Here is a 27,420-nt window from a genome sequence, read left to right as displayed (position 1 = left end):
ATATATATGTTTTGAATATTCCACTTGAGAGTATTACTGCTGCCACCATCTGTATTAGAGGGTAAAAAATGTTAGGGGTGGCCAATGATTGGGTAAGGGTGACCATTGCCACCCCTGGTCCTCCATCTAGCTCCGCCACTGGGAGGGAAGTGAAGTAAACTTTACTCATATAAAAACACATTACTTTTCAAATAATAATGGTGGTATTACATAGTGCAAAATATAATTTTTTTGGACAAAAGATGTGTTGATGATAGCTGATGATACCTAAGATATGGCAACATAACTTTGATGTTGATGCTGTGGAATTTCTAATAGTTATACCATATTGTGCATCTCTTAAAATCGGATGATTATTGGTTCCTCTGCTTTGGAAACTATACAACTGAATTGATTTCAAGCCTAATAATTGGATTGTTTTCCTATTTTCCTTTGCTGTGTTTATAAGCAAAGTACATGCGCACTGTAAAGACATATTTCAATAAATAAAACAGCCCATCAAAGCCAATGTATCTCCTGGAGCTTGTGATTGCGCTGCGCTCGGCCTGCTAATTAGAATACTGTGAAGCAGGAAGCGAAGCTGCCAGCCAATGGCGTCCTACGCCAGCTTCTGCTTATTGATGAGGCGCGCCAGCTGACTGGAGGAGGCCGGCTGAGGGCGGCGCGAGCAGGGAGCCGCTGTGCGGAGTGGTGCGGGGAGCGTGTGCTGCGTAGGGCGAGATGTTGTTTTGTTGTGGCGATCAGCTGAACGTGGCATCGCCGTCCGGTCTGACACAGCAGCAGGAGGAGCAGGAGGCGCCTCACCCCGCAGCTCAACTCTGCGTCCTTAACACGGAGCTGCCGCGTCCGGCGCATCTCAACCCAGGAAATGCGGACTTCGGGCCCTTTCGCTTCGGGATAGATGACTGCAGCGCACACAGTGTATCGAGCTGGTAAACATTAACCCAGATGTTCCTGCCCTTTGCGGGAGTTGGTTTCGGTTGTGCTGCGGTGACTCCTGGAGGTGAGAAGTTGGGAGTGGATCCCTCCCTTTACTTTCCCTCTCTGGTTGAGTGTTAAAGTTGAGTTGCATGGACTGATGTGTTGTTGGTGTGATTGCTTATTAGATGTGTTGCTTATAGAGGAGCTAAGCAGCAGGAGGGTCAGCTGGATTTGGGGCACCGATCATCTGGGGTGGTGGTTAGGGGGTCTGCACACCCAGCTGACAGCATGCCTCTCTGGCTTTGGGCTTCACTAGGAAGCAGCTGATGAAAGATGATCTTGTATTTTTAAAATAAAGGAGAAGATCCAGATCATTTTGCCTATGAGGTTGTTTAAAATGGGCTGCACCTTCAATTTGTGGGTTTGAGGAGGATGACATCATGCTTTACTGATGATCTGCCATTATGGATGGACTGAGTTAATCCAATGTTTTGGTGTCTCTTAAGGGTTTCCATGTAAAAATGTAATGACTGTGTTTCTTTAGTCTGACTTGTTGAGCATGCAAATGAACCTCCAGGCAAAATTTTTAAGATTTCTGCATACATGTAGAAAATACCCTAACATGTAAAGATTTTTAAACAAGTTTTGAACATTTTATTTTAGAAAATCAAAAAGTAAAACTTACAGAGATGTATTATATACAGTTAGGTCTTATGCTTTTCTTTTTTTTTGGCTAATTTTTATTATTTAAGCTTATAGATAATAAAAAACACAAATTAGTTTTCACACAACCAATAAAAACATAATTTCAAATCCAAAAATGTCACTGAAAGATATAGTTTATTGGTTCTGTATTAGTTTTAGTCTTTTTTGTTGCTTTTTTCGCATTGATTACAGCATGTTACAGCCTTTTAGGAGCCTGGAGGTAATCGGCTCTGCTGAATTTTTTAAGAAAGCCCAGTTTGCTGTCATAGCAGCCCTAAGCTTTCTGCATTGTTGGGTCTGGTTTCTCTCATCTTGCTCATGACAACGCTCCTCCGGTTATCTATTAGGTCAAGAGTAGGTCATAATTGTGGAAACTGTTCACTCAAGCTCAAGCGACTGGGTGTCTCTCCACTCTTCCTCAGACTCTGAGACCTTGATTGCAAATCAAATGAAACTCTTTTGATATGTTCTATGTTTGATAGCTGTTGATTCTAGCCACAGTTCAAGCATTGTGAATATCTACCAACCTTTTGAATATGATGTGCTTCGCCACATTCCTCAGTCTGTGGTCATGGCTGCTGCTTAACGCACTTTTTCCCTTCACTCAACTTTCCGTTAATAGACTTTATAACAAACCCTTTGTACATCCGACCTTTTTAGCAAAGGCTTTCGGTGACTTTAACTCCTTATGGAAAGAGTCACTCACTGACTGGATTCGCATTAAGACAGCACTTTTTCCACTGATTGTCTAAGCCAGAGGTCTTCATCAGGGGATCCACGGAGGTACTTCATTGATTAGACATTATTTTCCACTAATTGAAATGTCTGTAAATCCACATTAACATGAATTCAACAGACTGTAGTAAACAGTTAAATGACGACAGAAGATGTCTTTCAGTCATCAATGCACACATTCAGCGACACACAGCAGCTCTTTCAAGCTGGGCACCGTTTCATTCACAACACCTGTCCCATCAACTAGGAATCAGAATCAGAAATACTTTAATAATCTGAGGGCAAAATTACTTTCATTACATGACTCCATCTGTAATAGAGTGACTATAGGACCAGTGTGATAAAACACAATTTCAAACTCTATATATTTAGGAGGTCCCCGCTCCATCTTGCCATCAGTTTGGGGGTCCTTCTCCAAAAAACATTGAAGAACCCTGGTCTAAGCCATAACAACAATACTAGCATAACATTAATACGATATAAATCTAAATTCAAATTCCCACTTTCTGAGAAAAACATTGTGAGGTTTTGTCAAACTGTAGGCCATGATTGTTATAAATTATTAATCAAGTTGCACTTATGTATACAAGTCTCACTTTTTAGACTGAGTGGCTTACACAAACTTTTTGATGATGTTCCACTGTTTTCAACACTTAGTGTTACTGTCAATATCATTTCAACAAGAAAGTACAGTTACTGTAGGTCTTGTATGGATGACATGCAAGTAAAGTAAGATTTACTTTGATAGCGCTAGGTTCGAAAATATTGAAACATAATTATATATAGATTAAGGTCATGCACGCTGGTTTTAAAATTATATAAACTGATCTTGTTATTTGGTTGAAAAAAAGGAAGTTGGATTATTTTTGTAGAAATCAAATATTGTTTTCATATTATTACAGTTTTGTTGAGCTTGTTCTAATTTTTTGCTTTGTAGGTTATGTCACAGTGTAAAATGCTGGATCTATTTCAAAAACATACAAACCTGTCCAAAAACAAAATATTTAACTCAGAGAAAAACTCTTTGGAGTCTAATTTTAATAACTATATTAGGATATTAGGTTTTAGGGCTGAAACAATTAATCAGATTAATCGTGATTAGCCAATTATTGAAATAACTAAGTAATCAATTAATCATTAACTGTATAGAGACTCTAGAACTTGTGTTTAGCTGACAGAGCAACCCACCTAGAGCAGTAATTATATCAAAATTGTTAAAAAATATATATATAATTTTGTAAAAAATCTACTAATGAAATCAAGATGTTAAATCTTACATTAAGGCATTGCTAGAAGCTTGCTGTTTTATTGAAAGTTAGCTGAACATTAACTTGGATTCTCTTTAAGAATTACAACTAACTTTAAAATCTGAAACTACATTTGTAATCATTCATACGTCAAGAGCCAGTTTTTAAACAAACTGCATTTTAATAGAAATTCTCACAGTAACAATATGAGAAAAACCTCTGTTGCAACTAATTAGTGTATAATTCAGTCACACGTGTCAGTCTGTGGTTATTTGCTGTTTTATCTCACTCTCACTACTGACTGCAGATTGAAAGAAGCCTTGTACATCATCATGAAAAGTATTGACAGTACTTAAACTTTTTTACATTTGATCCATTACCAGCAGAAACTTTGGTTTATTTTATTGGGATTCATTTCTTTAAGTGGAGATGAATTTCTTTTATTTCCAGAAGAAATCGGTAAAATGTAACATATACAGTCATATATAACCGATTAAACTGTGATACTCTGAAACAAAATCAAGACATCTTAGTTTTCGTTATTAGTGATTAAAAAAATGTTGAGACACATCTCAAAACGATTATCTGTGTTTGCAGAAAAAAAGTGTGAAGAAAAGTGCATATAGTATATAACAAAGTGTAGCTATGAGTGCTTCTTACAAGGCCTTGCAACAATAAACAGGGTTTGGATGTGACGCCCGATTACTCAATTGTAAAAAATGCAATTGGGAGGAGAGGTCAGGGAGGATGGGGGGTGTACCGTCAGAAAATACTCCTACCATTACTGTAAGAAAGATATGAAAAAAGGTAAGATGACATGGAATAAAGATTTAGCTGCTCCTCTGTTTCTAATAGGGTTCTCCTAATGTGGAAGTATTTATAGTTTAGAATAAAATCTCCATAGTCTACTGTCCTTAAAACATGACTAGTTGTGTGACACATTCCTCAAAGTATTAAATGGCATGTGTGAGCCTGTTTAAGTTTTAACTTTGTGTGAGCTGCTCAGTAAGAATGATGACAGTAAAAAAATAAAATAAAACTGTGACACACACCTAAGTCATAAAATCCTTTTTGCTGGCAGACTGAAACCTCTTGATGTCCATGCTGTCGCTGATTAATCCTGTTCGGCAAAGCTCCGTTGAAGAATAGACCCACTGTTGTGCTGGGAGACCAGACTGAACCAGGAACAAGACATTGGATACACATTTACACAAGCACAAAGTGCAGAGCGGAGGCCAGGAGTGCCATTCTGGCAGCTTCACAAGTGTCCCACTAGCCTAATAATCTTATTCCCTGGAATTCAGGGTACTCCGAGCTGGTGCTTTATTAAGACCTGGCCTGTGTGTGTAGTATACAGGTGCTGGTCATAAAATTAGAATATCATGAAAAAGTAGATTGATTTCAGTAATTCCATTTAAAAAGTGAAACTTGTATATTATATTCATACATTACATACAAACTCATATATTTCAGATGTTTATTTTGTTTAATTTTGATGATTACAAATGACAACAAATGAAAATCTCAAATTCATCATATCAGAAAATTAGAATATTACTGAAGACCAATAAAAACAAAGGATTTATATAGAATATTGTGAAAAGGTTCAAAATTGATGGCCCCTGGTGCCACACTCTAATCAGCTAATTAACTCAAACCACCTGCAAAAGCCTTTAAATGGTCTTTCAGTCTAGTTCTATAGGCTACACAATCATGGGGAAGACTGCTGACGGGACAGTTGTCCAAAAGACGACCATCGACACCTTGCACAAGGAGGGCAAGACACAAAAGGTCATCGCTAAAGAGGCTGGCTGTTCACAGAGCTCAGTGTCCAAGCACATTAATAGAGAGGCGAAGGGAAGGAAAAGATGTGGTCGAAAAAAGTGTACAAGCAAGAGAGATAACCGCACCCTGGAGAGGATTGTGAAACAAAACCCCTTCAAAAATGTGGGGGAGATTCACAAAGAGTGGACTGCAGCTGGAGTGAGTGCTTCAAGAACCACCACACACAGACGTATGAAAGACATGGGTTTCTGCTGTCGCATTCCTTGTGTCAAGCCACTCTTGAACCACAGACAGCGTCAGAAGCGTCTTGCCTGGGCTAAAGAGAAACAGGACTGGACTGCTGGTGAGTGGTCCAAAGTCATGTTCTCTGATGAAAGTAAATTTTGCATTTCCTTTGGAAATCAAGGTCCCAGAGTCTGGAGGAAAAGAAGAGAGGCACTTCATCCACGTTGCTTGAAGTCCAGTGTAAAGTTTCCACAGTCAGTGATGGTTTGGGGTGCCATGTCATCTGCTGGTGTTGGTCCATTGTGTTTTCTGAGGTCCAGGGTCAACGCAGCCACATACCAGGAAGTTTTAGAGCACTTCATGCTTCCTGCAGCTGACCAACTTTTTGGAGATGCAGATTTCATTTTCCAACAGGACTTGGCACCTGCACACAGTGCCAAAGCTACCAGTACCTGGTTGAAGGACCATGGTATCCCTGTTCTTAATTGGCCAGCAAACTCTCCTGACCTTAACCCCATAGAAAATCTATGGGGTATTGTGAAGAAGAAGATGCAATACACCAGACCCAACAATTCAGAAGAGCTAAAAGCCCCTATTAGAGCAACCTGGGCTATCATAACACCTGAGCAGTGCCACAGACTGATCGACTCCATGCCACGCCGCATTGCTGCAGTAATACAGGCCAAAGGAGGCCCAACTAAATACTGAGTGCTGTACATGCTCATACTTTTCATGTTCATACTTTTCAGTTGGCCAACATTTCTATAAATCCTTTGTTTTTATTGGTCTTCAGTAATATTCTAATTTTCTGATATGATGAATTTGAGATTTTCATTTGTTGTCATTTGTAATCATCAAAATTAAACAAAATAAACATCTGAAATATATGAGTTTGTATGTAATGTATGAATATAATATACAAGTTTCACTTTTTAAATGGAATTACTGAAATCAATCTACTTTTTCATGATATTCTAATTTTATGACCAGCACCTGTATTTGTATCAAACTGTGTCAGGGTGCGTAGTTGTTGGGGGTGGAAGGGGCTCGGTTTTCTATCCACCCCGTCCTCAGGCCGACGTGTTGGCTGCATCTTTAACTGCAGATTAAATTTCCCCTATGTGCCATGGGCTGGTGTCTGGACGTTTCAGCGCGGATGCTTGGCCCTCTCCCATGTGTGTTCACCCCGGGTTATGTAACAATAAATGCACAAAATGATGTACGCGGCAGTGCAGGTTCTGCAGGACAGAGAATGCACATACTGTAAAAACAGGCAGCTGTTCATTGAAACACTCCCTGCATAAGAGTTAATCATTACCTACTCCTGCAAAGTCGGTAGGCTACTGGAATGTTAGTGAGCTTGCTGTTTGTGATGGCACTCCAACTTTGAAATAGGCCATGGGTTTATTACATCAGAGCAATGCCAACTTTGCACTAACTCTTATGCAATTGTAGCTTGATTTATCTTCTGTATTGTTCTCTTCTGTAAATCTTGTAATCCTTCTGTTTTCTTCTTATAGCAACAGTAAGGGCTCTTTTTTTCTCTCCTTTTTCTGCTTATAGGCCAGAATTGTGAAACTACTTCTGTTGTTGTGTGATTGTAAGCATCTGAGTTGAACACCGCAGGTATATTTGAAAAGGGATGGGTCACAATATCACTGGGAAGATTAGGTGGTATGGGTTTAAAATGGTCAAACAATGTGCCTTTAAAAAGTATTAACACTATTTTTTTTTTACACTGTGTCTTGTTGCAACAGCAAGCTTTTATGTATTACGTTGGGATTTAATGCAGTAGACAACATAAAGTGGTGCATAGCTTCTCCATTTTTTATTTTAATTAATAAAAAATTCAAAGGTGCTGCATGCATCATGTAGAGTTAAAGAACACGACCGAAAGGTTAGAGAAAAATGCTGTGAAGTCCAAAGCAACGTTAGATTGTAAAATAATATACTCTGTATACCTTGAGCTTTATGTTTCACATAGAACACCATGAAGACCACCAATCCTAGTGGTGAAAAAATAATTTTAGTGGGATGGAACATGGTTGAAGCTTAGTACAATTCAGTCCTCGAAAAAAATGGTTAGAGGCTGCAAAAAAAAAAAAGCGTACAGTGGATGCTGATTTGATGTTTGCTGGGGGGCTGTCAGTTTCACTGGAATTTATTTCAAACTGTAAAGTTCAACTGAAATAGATATTTAAAGCTGGTGGCTGTAACCTAAAATCTGTAAAGGATCAAGCGATAGTATACTTCTTTAAAGCTGTGTAACTTAGCATGGCTGCACATTGTCACGAAAGATGCCGTCTTTGTAATGGCTGATGATGCAAAGGACGTATTATTTTTCCGAACAGGATATCGTTTCCTCTTTTAAATCACAGGCATTCTCCCTCTGGGTCCCATGACACCTCTCAGACCACACCCGTTCGCAAAGAGGTTTTCTGTTCAGATCACAGCCTCCAGATGCCTCTCCATAAACTTAATCTGTGCTCATTAAGCAAACACCTACAAAGAGGGCAGCTGTTTACCTTTCGCCTGAAATCCCATGGCTTTTACATCCCTCATCTGTTTTGTTTCATAGCCCTAACACAGCAGTGGTAATGCCTGTAAAACTGTTTAGTGAGCATGTGATGAAGAACAGAAAGAGACCCGCCACACTACCATTTCTAACTATTTTGGATATATTATAAATATAAATTTTAAGTTCTCTCATTCTCTTCTCTGCTCTGAAGGGTTCTTATGTTTCATGGTGTTATAGTACCCCTGGAGAAACTGCAAGTGAGAATTGGAGGTCTTTTCTGCACTGTGGGGGGATAAGAGTGCTTTCCGAATAGAAATTCTCCCAACCCTGCTGCGGATCTGCGGAGCAAATCAAGGCAACAGCGTTGCTCCGATGCAATCCTCGCCCAGCCGTGCTTCTGTCACTGAAGCGGAGAGGCTGAAATAACCCTGCAGATCCATAACCAGCACCACCAGCAGCTCACAGCCCCCTTCTATAGCTGTACGCTTTAAAAGCTTTGAAAAATCTGTGGAGCAGCCTTCAATAAGAAGCAGATTTGTTCTGTCTGACTCTTGGTGCTGGAAGTCTGCTGTGTGCCAGGCTTAGGAACAGTTGAGGAACAGTTCTTTACCTGGAACAGACCTTACCGGCTCTGAATTGTGGAGAAACTGCAGAGAGCTCTGAGGCTTTCTTTTATTTTTGAGGGCGGCTGCAGTGCGATCTAATGACTCACTAAGTAAAAGGTTTTATATGTTTTATCCATAATGATATTTTATTAAAATTTTATTATTTTCTTCTCCTTTGTTAAAATATTTGGTCTTATTACAATTGCATTATACTCACTAACCATTGCGTATTTAATTGGGATTTAATGTAAAAAAAAAAAGCACACAATTACAAATTACTGTAAGGAGGAAGGAGGAAATTATACATGACTCCTTTAACAAATTAAAAAAATTTGTAATCTTGCCCTAACCCTATCTTGTCCACTTTAACCCAATAATCCCTTGATAGGATTCTTTAGATTTCTCCTAATTGATAAAAGGTGGTCTGTTCAGATTAAACTAATTAGGAATATTAATGGAGCTAAATATGGGGCACAAATAAAACCCCATAAAATGTAAAATAGTTTGCAATTGTAATGTGACGAAGCTCTCTAATTAGTTTAGGTCATTTTTTTAGGCACTGTATTTTTGTGCTTTTTGCTCTTGTAGAGGGCAGCTTCTTTACGTCGTCATTTAGGTTTGTGCAAAAAAAGCCCACCTCTTTTCATATGCCGTTAATTATGCAGTAGGCTGTTCGACTGCCATCAGCCATGAAGGTCATTTTTTTCCTCCTCCTTGAAAAAGAAGGAAAACTCCACAGATTTTAATTAGTTTCAAGTACAAAAGAAATGTTATATTCTTGTGGTTTTGTGTTGCTCTTGATGCTCTGCTGACATCCTGTCTTAGGGTGGAAAACCACGAGTAGAAAGCATATGGGTTTTGCACCTGTCTCGGATTTGAAGCACGTTTACTGCAAAGGAAAGTGCTTTCATACATGTGTTCAGACTCTGTAAACCATGCGTGTTTACACAGTATGTTGTGTAGTTGTTTATGTGTCCAGCGTTTCTGCTGATGCCATATTTCGGACCCTCAGTTTTGGTGTCTGTTTCACCTAATTGAAGGTCAATATTTGCATGAGCATTCCTACAGACACATTTTCTGCAGAGCCTTAGGCTGAACAGAATATACAGGCTACACTGTGCTTTAAACATCAGACTGCCTGTCATGTTCTCATTAACATCCTGCAGGATTTTCGATGAAAATATTTGTAGATTTTCAGATGTTTTTAAAGCAGTCTGAACTATTCTTTTGAATCATGAGGCCATTGAAGTAACTTAAATGATGCAGATGGTTAAGATGCACCTTATACTCTAAGCACTAGCATGGGGTTAAACCTTGTAGCGTTCAAGAACTGGTAGAAAGACAAGAAACAAGCTGCAGAAGTCAGTCAGTAATTAACTCATAGTTTGTCTTCGCCATAAAGCTTTTATATAGCTTTGATTTTTGGAGGAGTAAATATACATACAGTTAAGGAAACAAGATAAAATATTTTTTTTGTTTTAACACTGCCCAACTTTGACTCAAGTGTTAGCCTAATATAGAGCACTTATCATGTATCATTGCTCATACTGCTGCCCTTTAAAAAATATGACTATATAATCCGATACTAGAATGGGGTATTAGATCTGATATTGACTAATTAGCTGGATTAGTTTATGACTCTGATCCAGAATTCTGATATTTTCTGTTTTTTATCTCTGTTTTATACATAAACAGCAATAGTTACATCGATCTACAACAGGTTTCAGGCAGCTGCTAAATTTTATATTACATTTGGAAATATTTTTGTTTGTAGTGTACAATGTACATGGAAGCAAACATTTATTTTTTCTGCTAATATATAGTTTTTTTGTGAGATATTAGTCATACAGTCATAGTGAAGTTTTGTATAATTCAGAAATTGTCCCAAAAGACTAAGTGCCACGGGCTCACTCACACATAAATTGCCGTATCATACATCCTATGCAAACGTCCCCTGGAGAGGATCCTCCCCTCCTGCTTCTTGCCAAGCAAAACCCATAGCCACTGCCATAGACGTACAGAGTGTAATTGAGAAAATAAACAGATGATGGGGGAAAAAGGTTTGCCACTCCTCAAAGAGCTAAATGTTTATCCCCTGCTGCTGGATGTTGTAGGCAAAGTTTACATGATGGATTAGAATCAAGTAAAACTCCTACTGTACATAGTCTGATCTTCAGTTCAAGTTTCCTATTAAAATTCTTATTACATGTTTTATGTTTCTTTTGTTAATTCCTCATTGTTTTGGCTAAAGCCAAACACATCAGATATGTAAGGTTTTGTTATGGTAAATTTTACTTCTAGATAACGAGAGCAAGTCTTCTAAAATTCAATCTGTTTGCAAGAAAATCAAATATTCGGTTGTGACAGAAAATCCATCTGATTAAAAAAAAAATACATAAGTCAAGTTTCCTGGGTATATGTTCAAACAGTAATAACACCATTTCTAGGAAGGATGTTTTGTGTTCCAGCCCCCTTCTTCCCTCAGTGACACATTTCACTGCAGTGAGTGTTGTCTATAGTCAAACCCAATGAGGATGTACAGTATGAGCAACTTTCATTTTGAACCTTTCCATGGGTCAAACTTGGGATATTGCAGTTTAAGCTGTACTATTATTGTGTTTGTTATCATGGTTAGTATTATTATTAACAAAAAACTTACGATAAAGTCTTTAATATAAAATCATTGAAAAACACAGACCTTGAAGATGGATGGACGGAAAGGTGAATAAATATGAAAGATAAGATGAAATGTAATGGATGAAGCAGTAGATGGACAATGGAGCACATGTATGTAGTAACTATAAATAGATGGAGAGATGGACAGATGGATGCATGGATGTAAACAACAGACAGGCCAATAAGTGTGGGGCTCCTCATAAACCCTACTTTGTTATCACCTTTCCTTCTATCTCTGGAGTTATGTCTAACCACCTTAAACAAAGCGCACACCCATTCAAAGAGAGAATGCTTTATTGATCATAGCATGTCTAAGTAAATATTAGTTACCAATGCATGGAAGTAAATGAATGGACTGGACCAAATGAATCTTGCCATCAGTTAGCAATAGGTCCTATAACAATAGATATAAGGAGTTATTACAGAAGGAGTCTTGCTTTAGGGAGCTCCTCTTAGGTCAGAGTTAGATTGCTTTAAAGATGTAATCATGCAATCCTTAACCGCCTCCGTCAGCAGTCCCTGTGGTTTCATCCAGATAGGGGGCACCTCCTCCCTGTTCCCTGCTTTGCACTGTCAGCACAGCGCCAGGGCAGCATAGTCATAGCAGGATTCAGGTTTTCTCCAATGCTCTGCAACTCTAATATGCTTAATGGTGCTACCTTTGTCCTCCGAGGACCCTGCTCTTGCCCTGGTGTCAGCTGATTGACAGCTGGGCCAGGGGGTGGTAAAGTGGAGGGTCACGTGGTGCTCTTCGCTGGCTCCGGCTAAGATGACATTTTTTAATATGATATCTAGGTACTATAGGCTGCTGCATACCTGCCAGATCTTTTTAACAAAAGAATGAGGCATTTCTCTTTGTTCTCTATCATCCACAACATCCCCATTTCTTCTTTTCCATCCTCAGAGATTCTCTGGGTGGGTGGCTCTCATTAGGACTCTTTCTGAGTACCGTTGCTGGAGCAGTGGTGCTGGATTCCCTCCCATTGCTCCTGAGTAGGGTGTCCATTACAGTGGGAGTGTCCAAATTACACAGAAGAAGGAGATGAGAGAGGGGAACCCCGGCGAGAGTTGTGTTGCAAGAGAACAGGGGGTTGGAAGATGTATAGTGGAGAAATCAATTTGTAGGAGTAGATGAGTTTGAGACATATGAAGGTACTGGTGCCGACAGATGGCTAAGTTTCTGTTCTAAAACCTGCTGCAGATTTTTTTTTTCTCATTTTCTGTCAGTGCAAAAGTATAATGTGTCTTTGTCAGCCTGTGGGATGGATAGTCTTGTGAGAGTGAGCTGTCCCTGTTGTAACAGTATTTCTTTCATTGGCCACAGCCTGTGTTTTCCCTCACCCGGCCCGTCATGTTATCAGCATCTCCCAAACACAAGCCAGGCAGCGGTTGCTCAAGAGATGGAAAAACTGCAGATCTCTAAAGCAGTGGTTTGCTTCACTTGTATCATCAGGGTTTCATCCCATCAATCCCTGTAATGCGCAGTTTATTGTTTTTCTGTGTAACTGCATTGTTATCAGATTACCTTCAGTGCAGTTTTTCACTTGAAACAAACTGCTCTATTTAGTTTTGTCTCTCATCTGCTAAAACTTCTATACTTTTCCCCCTTTTTTTAAAACAAGCGTGGACACAAATGTAAATTTTCCAGAAATAAACAGAAACCCTTTTTTTTTTTTTTTAACCATGTGTGTATTATCTTTAATGATGTCACAGGTGGGGTAAACTCATAACTCGAAGCTATACTATCAAGAGCCTGTGGTTTATGTAATGTAATTGTTCCGTTACTTCAGCAGCGATATATACTTTCTTGAATTAATGTGGTTATTTAAACTCATCAACATTTCCTAGCTCACTTTTTCAGGTACAAGATAGAGCCATCCACCAACGGGGTTACTTCTCATCCATGTGCCAGTTTGGGGCATTTCTGCATGGACGATCAAAACTTTAAGTACAGTATATTGGTTTAGAAAAGGATACACACTTTTTTATCATTCATATTATGCTAAATTTAATAGGACAAGATAGGGACAAGGACAAGATCATTTTGTCCTTTTGGTAGTCAAGGCAGAAATGTAGTATCTTACTTTCTAATAGTTAACCAGAAGTGCACTAACGTGAAAGAATGACCGCACTGCACTACCACTGTTCATGGTAAGAACAGATCCTTCTGAATCTCTATAGTTACATAGGAAGCTTTGTCTCCATGTTTTTTTTTACATTATGGACAAGAAATATTTTTTTCTATATGAAATGGAATAAGGAGAGGAAGATAAAGAAATGCACAATTCATGTCTAAATTTTTCTTTGTCAAAGCTCCAGATGTTTATTTATTTTAATCTTGACTTGCTCTAATTTTAAATATGGGTAATTTAGATGAGAAGATCAACAAAAATGCCTAACCTGATATTTTTTCTTCTTTATTCTATTTTTAATAATAGCTCAGGTACACAGGCCTCTCTGTTTCGTTACTGTTGTATTTCCCCCAGCAACTACTGCCTAATGCTGTGTAAGGGAAAGATACTATACTCTAGTTGTTGTTACTTTAATTAGATTGTTAGCTTGCATTAATTTTTGTTCTATTGTCGATTTTGATTCCAATACAGTAGAAAAAATGTACTTTCCTTTTATAGGGTTAGATTATTTCTTAGCAAATTAATCGATTCTAAGCTTCTTCATAATGTTGTTACCTTAGGCATCAATACTGATGGATGGTATTTTATCTGTTGCAGTTATAGTTAAGATCTCTCTTCATGTTTGGACTTTGGTAAGGCATCTAATGCTCTAAGACAACTCCATCATAGAGTGGCCCTTTTCTCCCAAATTTTCACTGGTCCAATAATTCAAATTTGCTGCTGTTCAAAATGGGCATTATAGGTAATTATTCATCTTTAAAAAAGCCAACATCAACATCTCTTATTAGAAGACATTATAATTTTTATATATATCGGGAAAAATCCCTTTCATATTCTTCTATACAGACACACATTGATAATCTGCCAAACCACAGCGAGCAACACAAAATCTGGTAGGTTCCAAGACTTGGATAAAGGGATTTTGCTTGTAAATAAATCAAACGGTGCTCAGACTATATCTGTGTTTATACGGTTTTACTGGATTACATTGTGTCTGTGTGGATGTGTGTGTGTGACCATAAATTACACAGCTTGATCTTTGCATCCTGCTGGAGATAGGCACCAGCACCCCTCGCGACCCCACTTGGGACAAGCGTGTACAGAAAATGGATGGATGGATCTTTGCATCCAGTTTTCTGCATATGTTGTAATACAAACAGTATGCAGTTTGTTTTTAATGTCAGTAATGGAAAGTTGTTAGGAACTGCAGTAGAATTTTGCCAGCTTCATATTTTTAATTTCACCATTGCCAGAGTGTTCTTATCCTTTCATTTGTTTAAGATTTTGTGGGTTCAGCCTTATAAGGCAGGGATGCACCAATATACAGGTGCTGGTCATAAAATTAGAATATCATGAAAAAGTAGATTGATTTCAGTAATTCCATTTAAAAAGTGAAACTTGTATATTACAAGTCACTGACTGTGGAAACTTTACACTGGACTTCAAGCAACGTGGATGAAGTGCCTCTCTTCTTTTCCTCCAGACTCTGGGACCTTGATTTCCAAAGGAAATGCAAAATTTACTTTCATCAGAGAACATGACTTTGGACCACTCACCAGCAGTCCAGTCCTGTTTCTCTTTAGCCCAGGCAAGACGCTTCTGACGCTGTCTGTGGTTCAAGAGTGGCTTGACACAAGGAATGCGACAGCAGAAACCCATGTCTTTCATACGTCTGTGTGTGGTGGTTCTTGAAGCACTCACTCCAGCTGCAGTCCACTCTTTGTGAATCTCCCCCATATTTTTGAAGGGGTTTTGTTTCACAATCCTCTCCAGGGTGCGGTTATCTCTCTTGCTTGTACACTTTTTTCGACCACATCTTTTCCTTCCCTTCGCCTCTCTATTAATGTGCTTGGACACTGAGCTCTGTGAACAGCCAGCCTCTTTAGCGATGACCTTTTGTGTCTTGCCCTCCTTGTGCAAGGTGTCGATGGTCGTCTTTTGGACAACTGTCAAGTCAGCAGTCTTCCCCATGATTGTGTAGCCTATAGAACTAGACTGAAAGACCATTTAAAGGCTTTTGCAGGTGGTTTGAGTTAATTAGCTGATTAGAGTGTGGCACCAGGGGCCATCAATTTTGAACCTTTTCACAATATTCTAATTTTCTGATATGATGAATTTGAGATTTTCATTTGTTGTCATTTGTAATCATCAAAATTAAACAAAATAAACATCTGAAATATATGAGTTTGTATGTAATGTATGAATATAATATACAAGTTTCACTTTTTAAATGGAATTACTGAAATCAATCTACTTTTTCATGATATTCTAATTTTATGACCAGCACCTGTAATACCTGGATTGGATACCCATACTGATATTGATTAATTAACTGAATTGGATAAATTATGTTTTTAAGGCACTAGTGCCTCGTTTTTTTTTATAGTAGGGGATACGAGGGAGGGGGATGCGGCAAAGGACCACAGGTCGGATTCGAACCCAGGTCGGCCGCGTCAAGGACTAAGGCCTCTGTACATGGGTCGTACCACTGGGCCACCTGCGCGCCTGTTTGCAACTCTGATTTCGTCATCATGCAGACCGTGCACAGTAACTGGTTATAATTTATATCTGTTAACTTTTTAACTTTTTATAATGATGTTCATGTTAAACCTGATGCCTTTGCTCACATACCAAGCTGTATAATACTGTTCAATCATTCAATATTAGTGTTGGATCAATGTCGGGTATCTACTAATCTCAGCACAGGTATCTGTTTTAGATTGGATTGGATTGGGAAAAACTATTATTACTTGTAATATTTTGCATAGCCAGGCCTCCTCAGTGGGGCATTAGTATGACATGATCCATCATCCTTTTTGGGACAAGAGAGGATACACATTTTCTTCAATTTCTTCTCCTAAATGTATATTACCTCATAGAACAACAAATTCCAAAATACATGTTTTAAGAGTGTCTCAGTGTGCTCCTACATGGACTCTGTTGTGGTTCGCTTCAGGTGTGAATACACACCAGGGTCGATTCCAACCCAAATACAGAAACCATACATCTCTTTGGACTTAGAGAGCCACAGTAGGAATGAAAAAAGTATTGAAGTCGTACCTGATCCGCCATCTGTTGCTGCTAATATCCTTCAGACTGAGTGATGCATTCTTTGACCATGGTCCAAAATGAAAAGGAAATATTACACAATAGCTGCTCTTGACTCTCACCACTGTTTTACAGCTGTAGTAACAGCGTCAGCATGCAGAACAGAGGTGCTACATGCACCACTCCTCAATTTTCAGGTCTGTGCTCTGTTCCACCCAACATATTTCTCTTCAATGGGAGCAATAATCATCACACATGTGGCTTTGCTTTAAAGTTATAGTCCACTTGCAAAAAGTACAATTTGAATACAAATCAAGTCTAACAAAAGGAGTAAAGTCCAAGTTTTCTTCTGGACCAAACAAACAGACCAAAGCACTTTGTTGGTTTTAATACACCCTAACTATTCATAAAAAATAAAAAAAAACATTAACTTTCTTTAACATCTGGTATTAGCATTTACCATAGATAGCAAAATACGTCTCCTTGCACATTTCCCTGAGATTATAGATCATTATTCAAACTCCAGTTGGTTGTTGCTATGCAATGAAATGAAAACCGCAGCACATAGCCCGTATGGCTAATACTGCCTCGGTCTCTCACGCAGCCGTCCCTGTTTCAAACCATTTGGACCTACGCTGCATGTTAACCTTCTCTCTTTTTCTCACTTTCTGTCCACTTTTCACAAACGACAAAAGCATTAATAAAATTTGGTAATACTTTGTTGGGTCTAGTGGGCTAACAAGTCTTATGAATCTTATTGGTGGTATGTTTTAAAGGGAAGTGCAAGAGAAAGCTAGAAATATTGAATAACATCTGTTCTTGTTTCACATGATCTCATTCCTTCATAATTTTAAATTGTGTAAATCAACACACCTCAGTATATTGACATTGCCGACTTTGTATCGATGTAATACCAACATTTACATTTATATGCCTAAAACTGTGTATATCAAGAGGAAAAGGGAAATTTCCCACTTTCACAAGAAACCAAATAACAGTTTGGTTGCATCACCATGGAACAGTCATTTGAAAACAGGTTCATCCACAGTTTCTAATCAGGTCTCTTCTTCCTTGTGACAGTTTTTTCAAGAGATGAATCATTTATCATCTAAGTTCATGTTTACTACATCAATTGAAAGCTCTATTAATACAAACTGTGAAGAAATAAACATCCAGAAATCTGGTTCATACACATTTTTCTTTTCCTGTATATGTTTACATGGACATTATGAAAAATTGGTGTTCATTGAAGTTTTGGGGGCATTCACAGGCTCTTGTTGAGTATAAAGTTGGATGAATAAACGTAATTCTTAATAATGATACTTGTAAAAGCAATGCTACTCTTAGTCTGAGCAGTCAAAGTGAAAAAGGCATTATCAGTAGATTGATTGAAAGAATGATCGATTGAAAAAAACAACAGAATGCCGTGTACAGTTACTAAAATGTTACAGAATGTACTAAAAAACTACAGATTCAATGGATGACTCATCAATAATGCACTTAACGGGAATAACATTTCGTTAGCTATGTTTATATAAACACAAACAGTTGGTTTAAAGGCCTGATCAGATCAAAAATGATGCCAGACTAAAGATTTGCACTGATCGAAAGGAATTCTATTTAGAAAGAGGGATTTGGTTTTTGCTGAATGCCATTCTGATTGCTGTCCATGTACAAACCCATTCAGATCTTTGGACTAAAAAATTTGCCCTCCACATGTGTGCAATGTCAGTGTGACGCTTTTCCGGAGAACTAGACAGTTCTGCACATGCCTAAATGATTTAATCTAATCGAATGCTTTGTAAGCGTATACACACATCTTGATCGGATAGTTTTATTTACTGTCCATGTGAACAGAATAAATTATTATTATTGTTTGTGTTACCAAAATACCTGTGGCTTCATTAGAGACCAAATAACCTATATGTAACTATAAAATGCTTGAACATGATTTTCTTAAAAGCATTTGGCTTTTTTATGCCATTAGGTAGATATCCCTTAGCAATGATGAGAAAATAAATGACTCATTAGTCTTCGCTTTTTTAACTTCCCCTGAGCGTGCGTAATCACCATTAGAAGACGCACTCTTGAGTTTTAGATCTCTTAGTTTTTTTTGTTTTGTGGTGGTGAAAAAAAAATACAAAGCAGTCTAAAATTGTTTTTAATAAAGGCAACTGAAGGTCATGATTTTTAGGTATGGAAGGCATGTCTTAAAGTAAGAATTACTTTAGATTAGATTAGATTTACTTTACGATTTAAGGGTTCGAGCTTTAGCATTGTCACAAATATTTTTGGCTATGGCGCTACACCAGGTGTCTTCAATTCCAGACCTTGAGATCTTGTGTCCTACATCATTTACACGTGTATCTTAATTAGATGATCATGTAATTAGTAGGGCTCTGGAGAATTGAATTGCTTGCTGAAGTTTCAGCTATTTGATGTAGGTGTTTTGAAACACAAACATCTGAAAGGTGCAGGACATTACCTTTTAAACTTCAATACTGGAATTAAAGAAAATTCCCCCTACCCTCACACACACACACACACACACACACACACACACACACACACACACACACACACACACACACACACACATTCTTGTTTTTGTGACTTATTGGGCACATTTTATTGACTTGCATTCATTTTACTATGGCCTAAATCAGACCCTTACCCTAACTATTACCAACATATACCTAACCCTTACCTAAACTGAATGCCCACCTTGGTGCTAAACCTAACCATGGCTCAAAGAAAAGACCCTTACCATCTGGGGACCAGGATTTTGGTCCCAATAAGGACATAGTTCCCCATGACATGACAGACGTAAACAGATTAAAGTCCCCACACTGTCATAAAACCAAGTCCACACACACCCAACATCAACGCTCACACTACACCTTGCTACTATTTGTAAAATTATTTTTTTATTTATTTACTTGGTACTACAGTAAATGTAATACATAATTTTAGTTAATTCAGTGTGGGTAAGATAGTTAATTGACAAAATTAGAGGCATAAATGTTGTGCCTAGTTTGTTTTAGATTGTTTTATAACCAGCACTTGACAAGGGAGAGCTTTTCCACAGGTAACACTTAACAACGTACTGACAGATATCTGTATATTGAAACCAACAAAGCTTGAATTGGGTTTATTCAGTACAGGGAAGCTGTTTCAACCTGTAAAAGATGACAAACCAGTTACCACAACAGAAAGAGCAAATCAGCCACCTATATCCTACATAAAATATGTGTGCTGATTGCCCACCATATTGTCTGTCTTTTTCTTATGCTGTTTCCTTTTCTTTATGCTTTCTTTGTCTTTTGCTTTTTTCACTGCGATACGCTTTTCATACAGCATCTTTATTTCCGGAGAAAACTGTCTTCTCTCTGCATTATATTTAAATGCTAAGGGTCATAAACAGGAGAGTGCAGCTCTAGGGATGAGAAGGATGGTCGCAGAGCAAGGAGAAAAGAGGGAATGCCTATGGTTTTAAAGGTTTCCTAAATCAGATATTTCCATTACAGCAGGATGAAGGCATGCCTAACTTTGGTCTAGTGACCTATACAACCTGGAGCACACTTTATTTTATGGATTTTCTAGTCAGAATATTAATTCATGGCAACTATATTTAAAATGCTGTAATTTTTATAATCTGTTTGCAGCAATAACTGTCAAGTTAATACTTTTAAATACTTCTAAGCCAGTGTAGCTGAGTGTGGTCTTATTTCTTTTTCAAATGAAACAGCTTCTCCCAATGACAAATGGGGCAGTTGTTGACACACTTCTTTGTGTCTGGTAAAGCAAAGTGGGCCGGTTGGTTGCAGTAGCTTGAAGCACACATTTTAGTTACAGCGTTGGCACATTGGGGTTTTCCAGGCTTTTAATAGAGGCATGAAGAGTTAGGCAATCACAAATAATCTCCACTTACAGTAACTCTGCTCTTGTATGCTATTCAACTCTATCAGCTTTGAGTTGCAGTGAAGAAACAGCTAAGTTTATGTCTGTCGGTCACTGAGATTGTGTTATTATAAGCAAGCAGCAAAAACTGGCTCTAATCCGGACATTATAAACCTTGTGTTCACAGTAAAGTTAACTTGTCTCTACAAGTGAGAATTTTTTTATCTTAAGGTGACCACAGCTGGAGGAGTGTGATGATTTTGCACATTTGGTACAATTAAGATCTTATTTTTTATCCACATAGCATTATATCTGGTCATTGCCAGGCCCAACAAAGTATTTTTTTTTTTTATTTGTCAAATATTTTGGTGTTATATGGTGATTCACAATTCAATTAGCTTTAAAAAAAAAGTCCTTTATCGGGCCTAATTGACATAGCAACACAGTTAATGGAGATTGTTGCCTTAGAGCAAGAAACCCATGGGTTTAAAATCTTTCGTCATGGTGTCCATTAGTTTCCATTTTTCTTGAAGGCAACACATATTTTGTTCCAACAAGAATTTCTGATGCACAAATCGACTATTCTTAATTTTCAAGGTTTTAAAAGAAACTATAATGTTCTGACACTTTAACCCTGTATAACTTCTTAGTTGTTTCCAGTTACATGGTAGGTAGTCCTACTGGAATTAGTTTTATGTGTAGCAGCTTGGCTAACATGATCATTTTGATATAGCGTGTTGATAATAAAGTATGGCTCATTACATGTGTTGGTGTCATTTCAGTTAATAGTGGGCTGACAACGGCAGGGGGAAAAAAAGTTATCTTGTTTCATAACCCTAGATCTTTGCTTTGGACCTCATAAAATTTAATGAGTTGATTTAATGGACAGCTATCGGGAGATAACATAGTTCAGTCCAAGTCACACAACACAGACAAGCGGTGAGTCACAGAAACTAATAGTCTTTCTTTCTTAGTCAACATAACTGAAAAAAGGTGAAAACACAGTTATAGGGAAAATCCTCATTTGTTGGAGCAGCAGCAGAATGTTCACAAATGATAGCTTTATTTTCCAGTCAGTGATACTGCAGTGAGATTGCACGAAAAGGTACTATAAGTTGACTTCTTGAACAAGCTTTGGTCTTTACAGTCAAGCAAGTGGAAAACAGAAGCAATTAAATATTTTGGTCTGCATCTACCAAAGGACATACATATGAACCCCTAAGTTCTAAAACAAGCAGATTTAAGAAGACGAAATATTGATCTATTTTTACATTTAAGTTCAAGAATAGAATCTGTCAAGATGAGTATTCTGCCCAGCACACTGTACCTATTTCAATTACTACCTATAGAAGACAAAACAATAATTTATAGAGTGAAACTAAATTATATCCCAGTATGTATGGGAGGGTGAAAAGAAAAACAAGAATCAAAAAAATATTGAACCTTACAGCTAAAAAACAAACAAACAAAAAAAACTCTTATATGTTGATGTAACCCCCATTATTTTGCATGGTGGAAAGACTTGGAGCTCATACTCCCCATTATTTTCCCACTGCAAGCGATTATTTTGGATGTAAAACTTTTGGACTATCTCTCTAAAGAGATAAATCCCCATATTATCTTACCCCTGAAAATTTGGAAAGAGACTCAAAAGCTGTTACATACAGGAATCCGCCAAAATAGTGAGTTGAATTGCTTTCAATAGTAATTTTCTCCTTAATTCAATTGATAAGGTGGGCGCAGCAAGGTATTACAGCATACTGTAATCTCTTACATGAACACCTTAGACACTTTAAACAAGACTTCTACAGATTTCGGAAAATTTGACATCATTTTGGAGCTATAACTAAAGATCTTAATTTTGCAAACTTACGACATAAAATATGAGAGACAGCTTATACATCAGGGGAAAACGCTAAACCTATACCCAAGATCTGTTTCATGAACAGCAAGGCAGAAAGGACAATATATTTCGAAGACAGATCGGACTGTGAAGGGGGCAGCACCCTCTCCAATGAAGAGTGGCTCCGAACATGTTAAACACAGACCAAAATCATAAGTTCTATAAATGGTAGATGGCCGGTATTTATATACTCTTTTTTTCAAGTCAGAGGACTTAACCAAAGCGCTTTACACTACATTCAGTCATTCACCCTTTCACACACACAGAGATGGTGGCGAATTACATATCCACAGCTTCCCTGGGGCTCACCTACAGAAGCAAGGCTACCATACACCTGCTGCCTTCAGTCCCTCTGACCAACACTAAATGAGTCTGAATTGCGCAAACTAGTACTAGCAGTAGACATGCTGGTCTTTCATGCTGTTTGCCAAAACAAGTGCCGTAAAACCAGACGTTATCCAGTGAAAAGTGTCTTTATCACTAGCACTATACTAGCCTTGGACGCAAATGTGAGCTTTGTGTCGCTCCCTCTGTCACATTTAATGTTTTATACCTTTGCAACATATCAGAAGAATGTTGCTGCTTTGCCGATAGGAAATATACTACATGATAATAGAACTACCTGGGGAGGTTTAGAAAATGGTACGTCCAATCATACGTCCAAAATGTTTTGACATATGTAAGTAATGGTCATCAAGTTGATCTGATGGATGTATGTTAAGATAATTCTCTACTAAATTGTTCTTTTAGCTTAGCCTAAGCTGTTTTTTTTTTTTTTTTTTGTCATGATTATTATCTGGATCTCTCCATCTGTGCGAAACATATTTTGGTTTTTACTCCCTCAGACTGGAACAGATGTTGGCTCTTTCCTTTAATGCTTCGACTGACTTGATAATGACACCTATCTGATGGATGGCAGATAATCAGTGAATTGAATTAGTAACCAACTAAATTGGTAACCATTGATAGGATTTTATTATGCTTTGTGTGTATTTATCAGAAGAACTTCTACAGAAAAGTAGTTTATTGTAATTTTACAAACATACTTTAGATTTTGTAAATAACTACCCAAATACTGCAGTGAAACTAGCAGGTTTATGATGCAATTATGGTTTAGCAGCATTTTGTTGACACCTTTAGGACTTTTTAAATTTGCTCATTTGTTCAAATTCAATGCATTACACATGTATTACAGTACTTTTTTGTTTTGATTACTGTGCATGTGTGATTAACTTTCCAACATTCTCCTGGAGCAACATTTCTAATATATCAAGACTCATGCTTTTTAAGGGCATCATTAATACCTATCATATGGCGTATGAACTGATGCTAAGTTGGGATATGAGAGCCACATTTCAGGGTCTTTCTTCAAAGGTTTTCCTTCACAATAGAATGCAAGTTGTTTTCTTTCTTTCTTGTTATACTAACACAGCTGCATTCTTTCTCTAACACACACATTCACAGTCACTTCCAGTGTCAGCCAAGAAAAAGCATAAACAGAAGTAGCATAGCAAGTAGCATTTGTATATATATATATATTTGCATTGAAGGGAAGCTGACGAAGCGTTGAGGCATCAGGAGAGTCTCTGCTGACAGGCCGCTAATACAGCATGGCATTAAGCGAAAACAGGCAGCAGGGACGTGGCTGATGAGGAAGAGTAAACTTTAAATGTTAGCTGTTTGAATTGAGTTGTTTGTCACTGTGGATAGCATTTATTTGGACCAGCCTGGCTTTGGGTAAACTCTACAATCAGAAGGACCCTTTGTTGATATGTTTTGAGGGTCTGATCCTCATATTTGAACATTCTCAGGCCAGGCTTTTACATATTGACTCTTTCCATTGCTTCTGTGTTTGTGCAGGCAGCAGTTAAAGCAATGACAGCTTGCATTAACGTAACCGCAGGTTGCAGCGATGTGGCGATAAGTGGTGGCACCAAGGTCGTGTACAGAACCAAAGGGTAAATCTTCTGTAGCTGTTCAGAAGGCAACAGAACAGCTGCAAAAATGGGGAAATATTACTGGTTTTCCCATCATGTGGGAGGAATCCACAAGGGTGACTTCACAGAAAAAACATAACTTCAGCAAAAATTAAAATAACTGCGCTAAAGTGATTGCTGTTACAAGATATAGCTGGAACTCCACTGACCAGAATGTGGAAGCAGAATTAAAATGTATCACTGCAGAGAGTGTTGTATTATCCTATTTCTAACTGTTTGTAACAATATACAAATAAAATATTCACAGTGAAAGATGCAATATTTTTTACACTATACTTTATACTAACCAGCTTGGCAACCTCTCATCACGGTGTTGAAACAAGCAACGTCTTTTGTTCTCACCGTGACAGAGAAAAAGCTAAATACAAAGCAGCTGTGAAGGACGTGTACAGTAAGCTGCGTGGGAGAATTTGCACTGTGATCTTGACGTCCACACATCAGTGAAACTTGTGGGCACAAGGACGACAGCTTTTAAAATGTCAGTTCCTCTTTCTATAATTATCCATACCCCATCACCTTCCTCCCTGTGTGCTTTGTCACTATTTTACTTCATTTGCACATCAGTCCAGCTGCATTTTGAGCCGTCCAGAGCCCCATCAATCTTTGACAGGAATTTCTGCATTTGTTTTTTCTTTCCTTTATTTTTCTTCATCCTTTAAAGGCTGGTTCATGTCAGACATGCATTTGATGCTTTAGACATACCTGTTTTTTTTAAGTATTAGTTTTTGTTTGCATATTATACATAATGTAATCAATGTTTGCAGTTATTCAATATAAATAAAACAAGAGGGTTTACTAGCCCGACTATCTGCTCAGGCAGCCAGCCGACAGTTTGCTGCTGAACAGTCAACTTCCTTTGTTCAGAAGAGGTAAAGAGTGAAACTTATTCACCTTCCATAAAGGTAAATAATTGTCAAAATGTTATCCAATATTGAATATTTGCAATCTTTGTCACTGGAAACAATTACCACATTACAGCTGTAATTGTATCAGAACATCAAGCCGTAATGCCTTTCAGCAGGCAGACAGTTATGTATCCTTCGGTGTCCTGTGTTTTGTTATAGAATCAGAAAATCAGGCCCGAAACTAAAGCAAAAGACCTTGTGAAGATGTTAGTTCTCAACATGAGCTTAAAGGCCAGTGAAATTGATTTATTTTTTTTATTCTAACCTCCCTACATTTTCCATTGTGATGAGCAAACTCCTATAAATATGTAGGTAACAGGCTCAGTGATTGCTGTGTCTGCATCTTACATGAGCTAATTTAGAGCCATTTCATGATGATGAAAAAAAACGACAGTTGCAGAATTACTCAACTGTTGATGAAAAGTCTCGCTACTTCTGCCACTGATTGGGTTTTGGTGTTTAACAGTAAAACACAAGAGTTTAAAATCTGCAAAATAGGTGTCAAAAAATATGTTAGTAGACAAAACGGACAGATGATTCAGTAAAAGTACATTTACTTGAGTAATGAACAGATTTAGTGGTTTAACAGTCTGACCCCAAAGGATTAGCAGACATCTAATTCCAAGTATAGTCTTTTCTCATTTTTAGTTTTTCTATTGTAAATACAAACAGGGATAGTGCTGCTGAGCCTCGTACACACTGGGTAGGGTCCCTCTTTACATGGATCAGGTTTCTATCATAACACCACAGTCTTATGAACAGAATGGGTCAGTTTACTGGAAAACCACATGTCTAAAATAATACTGCCTCAGAACAGAGTGAGTTCTCTCCAAATGCTCACATATTTTCCCACTTAACTGCCAGTGTCTGCAGTTTACAGGGTGAATGTCCAAAAATATGTAATCTGCAGTTTTCTGTAAATGTGCAAACCACTTATTTTGGTTTTAAATTATAGTCTGCGGCTGCTCCAAAACAGCACAAAGTTTCTTATAAAGCATGATGTTTACATTCTAGGTGTTGCTTCTACTTACCTTATAACATGTGTGCAAAAGTCTGGAAATTGCCTTGCGTGATCATACCACAGGGGAGTCCTTGTTTCCATTTACTGTAAACGCTAACAGCTTTGCATATACTGTCTGAACTGCTTTGGGCCAGTGAGTAGCATATGGTCATGAAAAAATATCAAACTCAGTCTTTTCTCACCTTCACAATCGCTGCACTTGCTATTTTGATTATTATCTGCCCTGCTGCTGTTATCCAATCCTGTTTCTGTAACCCAGAGCTTTTAGATTCTGATCCTCTCCTGATATCTCTCAACTATTCTGTAGCTTTAAGAGGCACCACTACTACAAGTTTTTTTGTTTTTTTGTGAACTTTGTGGATTGGATCAGGGTGGAAATGCTGGTAAAAGGTGTCTTAAAAGTTGGTACATACAATGTCATGCAAGTCCCTCTGCAACCAGTATACTGTTGATTAATAATTATGGTTGAAAGAGAGTCACACCATGCAGCTTAATAAAATACTAGATTCCTATTCTAGTTAAACATAGACAAGACTATGGTGTTGAGGTTTTTATAGCAGTTTCTCTTCACAGCTTTTTATAACTAGCACAACCATTATAACAGCAGACTTTCTGGGTATTTTTCTAAATTGTACTGATTCAAAGTCTTTTAACAGGCTGCTTCCAAGTCCTTCGTGTTCCATAATAAGTAGCACATTAAAGTCAATTTTAAGATGAAGCAACTTCCTTTGTTTTAGTTTGCCTTCCTGTTGTTAAATTAAATTAATTTATGTTTAATAAGTTAAAACAGAGCAACAGAATGCTCACTTTGCATCAGTGGCTAGGGCGAGCTAAAATGCTAGCCTAAAATGAATCAGTTGGACTGATGCATCCTTATGCAGGAAAATGCAATGCTGAAATAAGTTTTCCCCAAAGCAGCATTGGTTGATCGACCATATGTATGTATGTTTTACAATCCAAATCTGCCCAGAAGATTATTTTTCTCTTTCATCTGCTACTGTATTTATGCCTTCTCCTAAAATGCCCACAGTTATGCATTTTAGTGTGCACCTGACTTTAAACATCATAAACAGAACTCTTCAGGTTTGATAAACATT

The 27,420-nt window shown here is 37.8% G+C and overlaps 1 protein-coding gene across 1 annotated transcript in view; it reads left to right on the top strand.

Moving 5' to 3' along the window:
• The first annotated feature begins 664 nt into the window (after window positions 1-664).
• Window positions 665-27,420, top strand: part of LOC119783739 (transcription factor HIVEP3) — a 70,847-nt gene continuing 44,091 nt past the window's right edge. Inside the window, exon 1 of the mRNA XM_038285387.1 lies at window positions 665-1,003. The gene's annotated coding sequence lies outside the window, so the exon portion shown is untranslated. The remainder of the gene's footprint in view (window positions 1,004-27,420) is intronic.

Source organism: Cyprinodon tularosa, unplaced genomic scaffold (genome assembly GCF_016077235.1).
Source record: "Cyprinodon tularosa strain WSP-4 unplaced genomic scaffold, ASM1607723v1 ctg210, whole genome shotgun sequence".
Lineage (NCBI taxonomy): Eukaryota > Metazoa > Chordata > Actinopteri > Cyprinodontiformes > Cyprinodontidae > Cyprinodon > Cyprinodon tularosa.
Note: the sequence above shows the minus strand (reverse complement) of the source record. Positions and strands in the feature narration are given on the sequence as shown.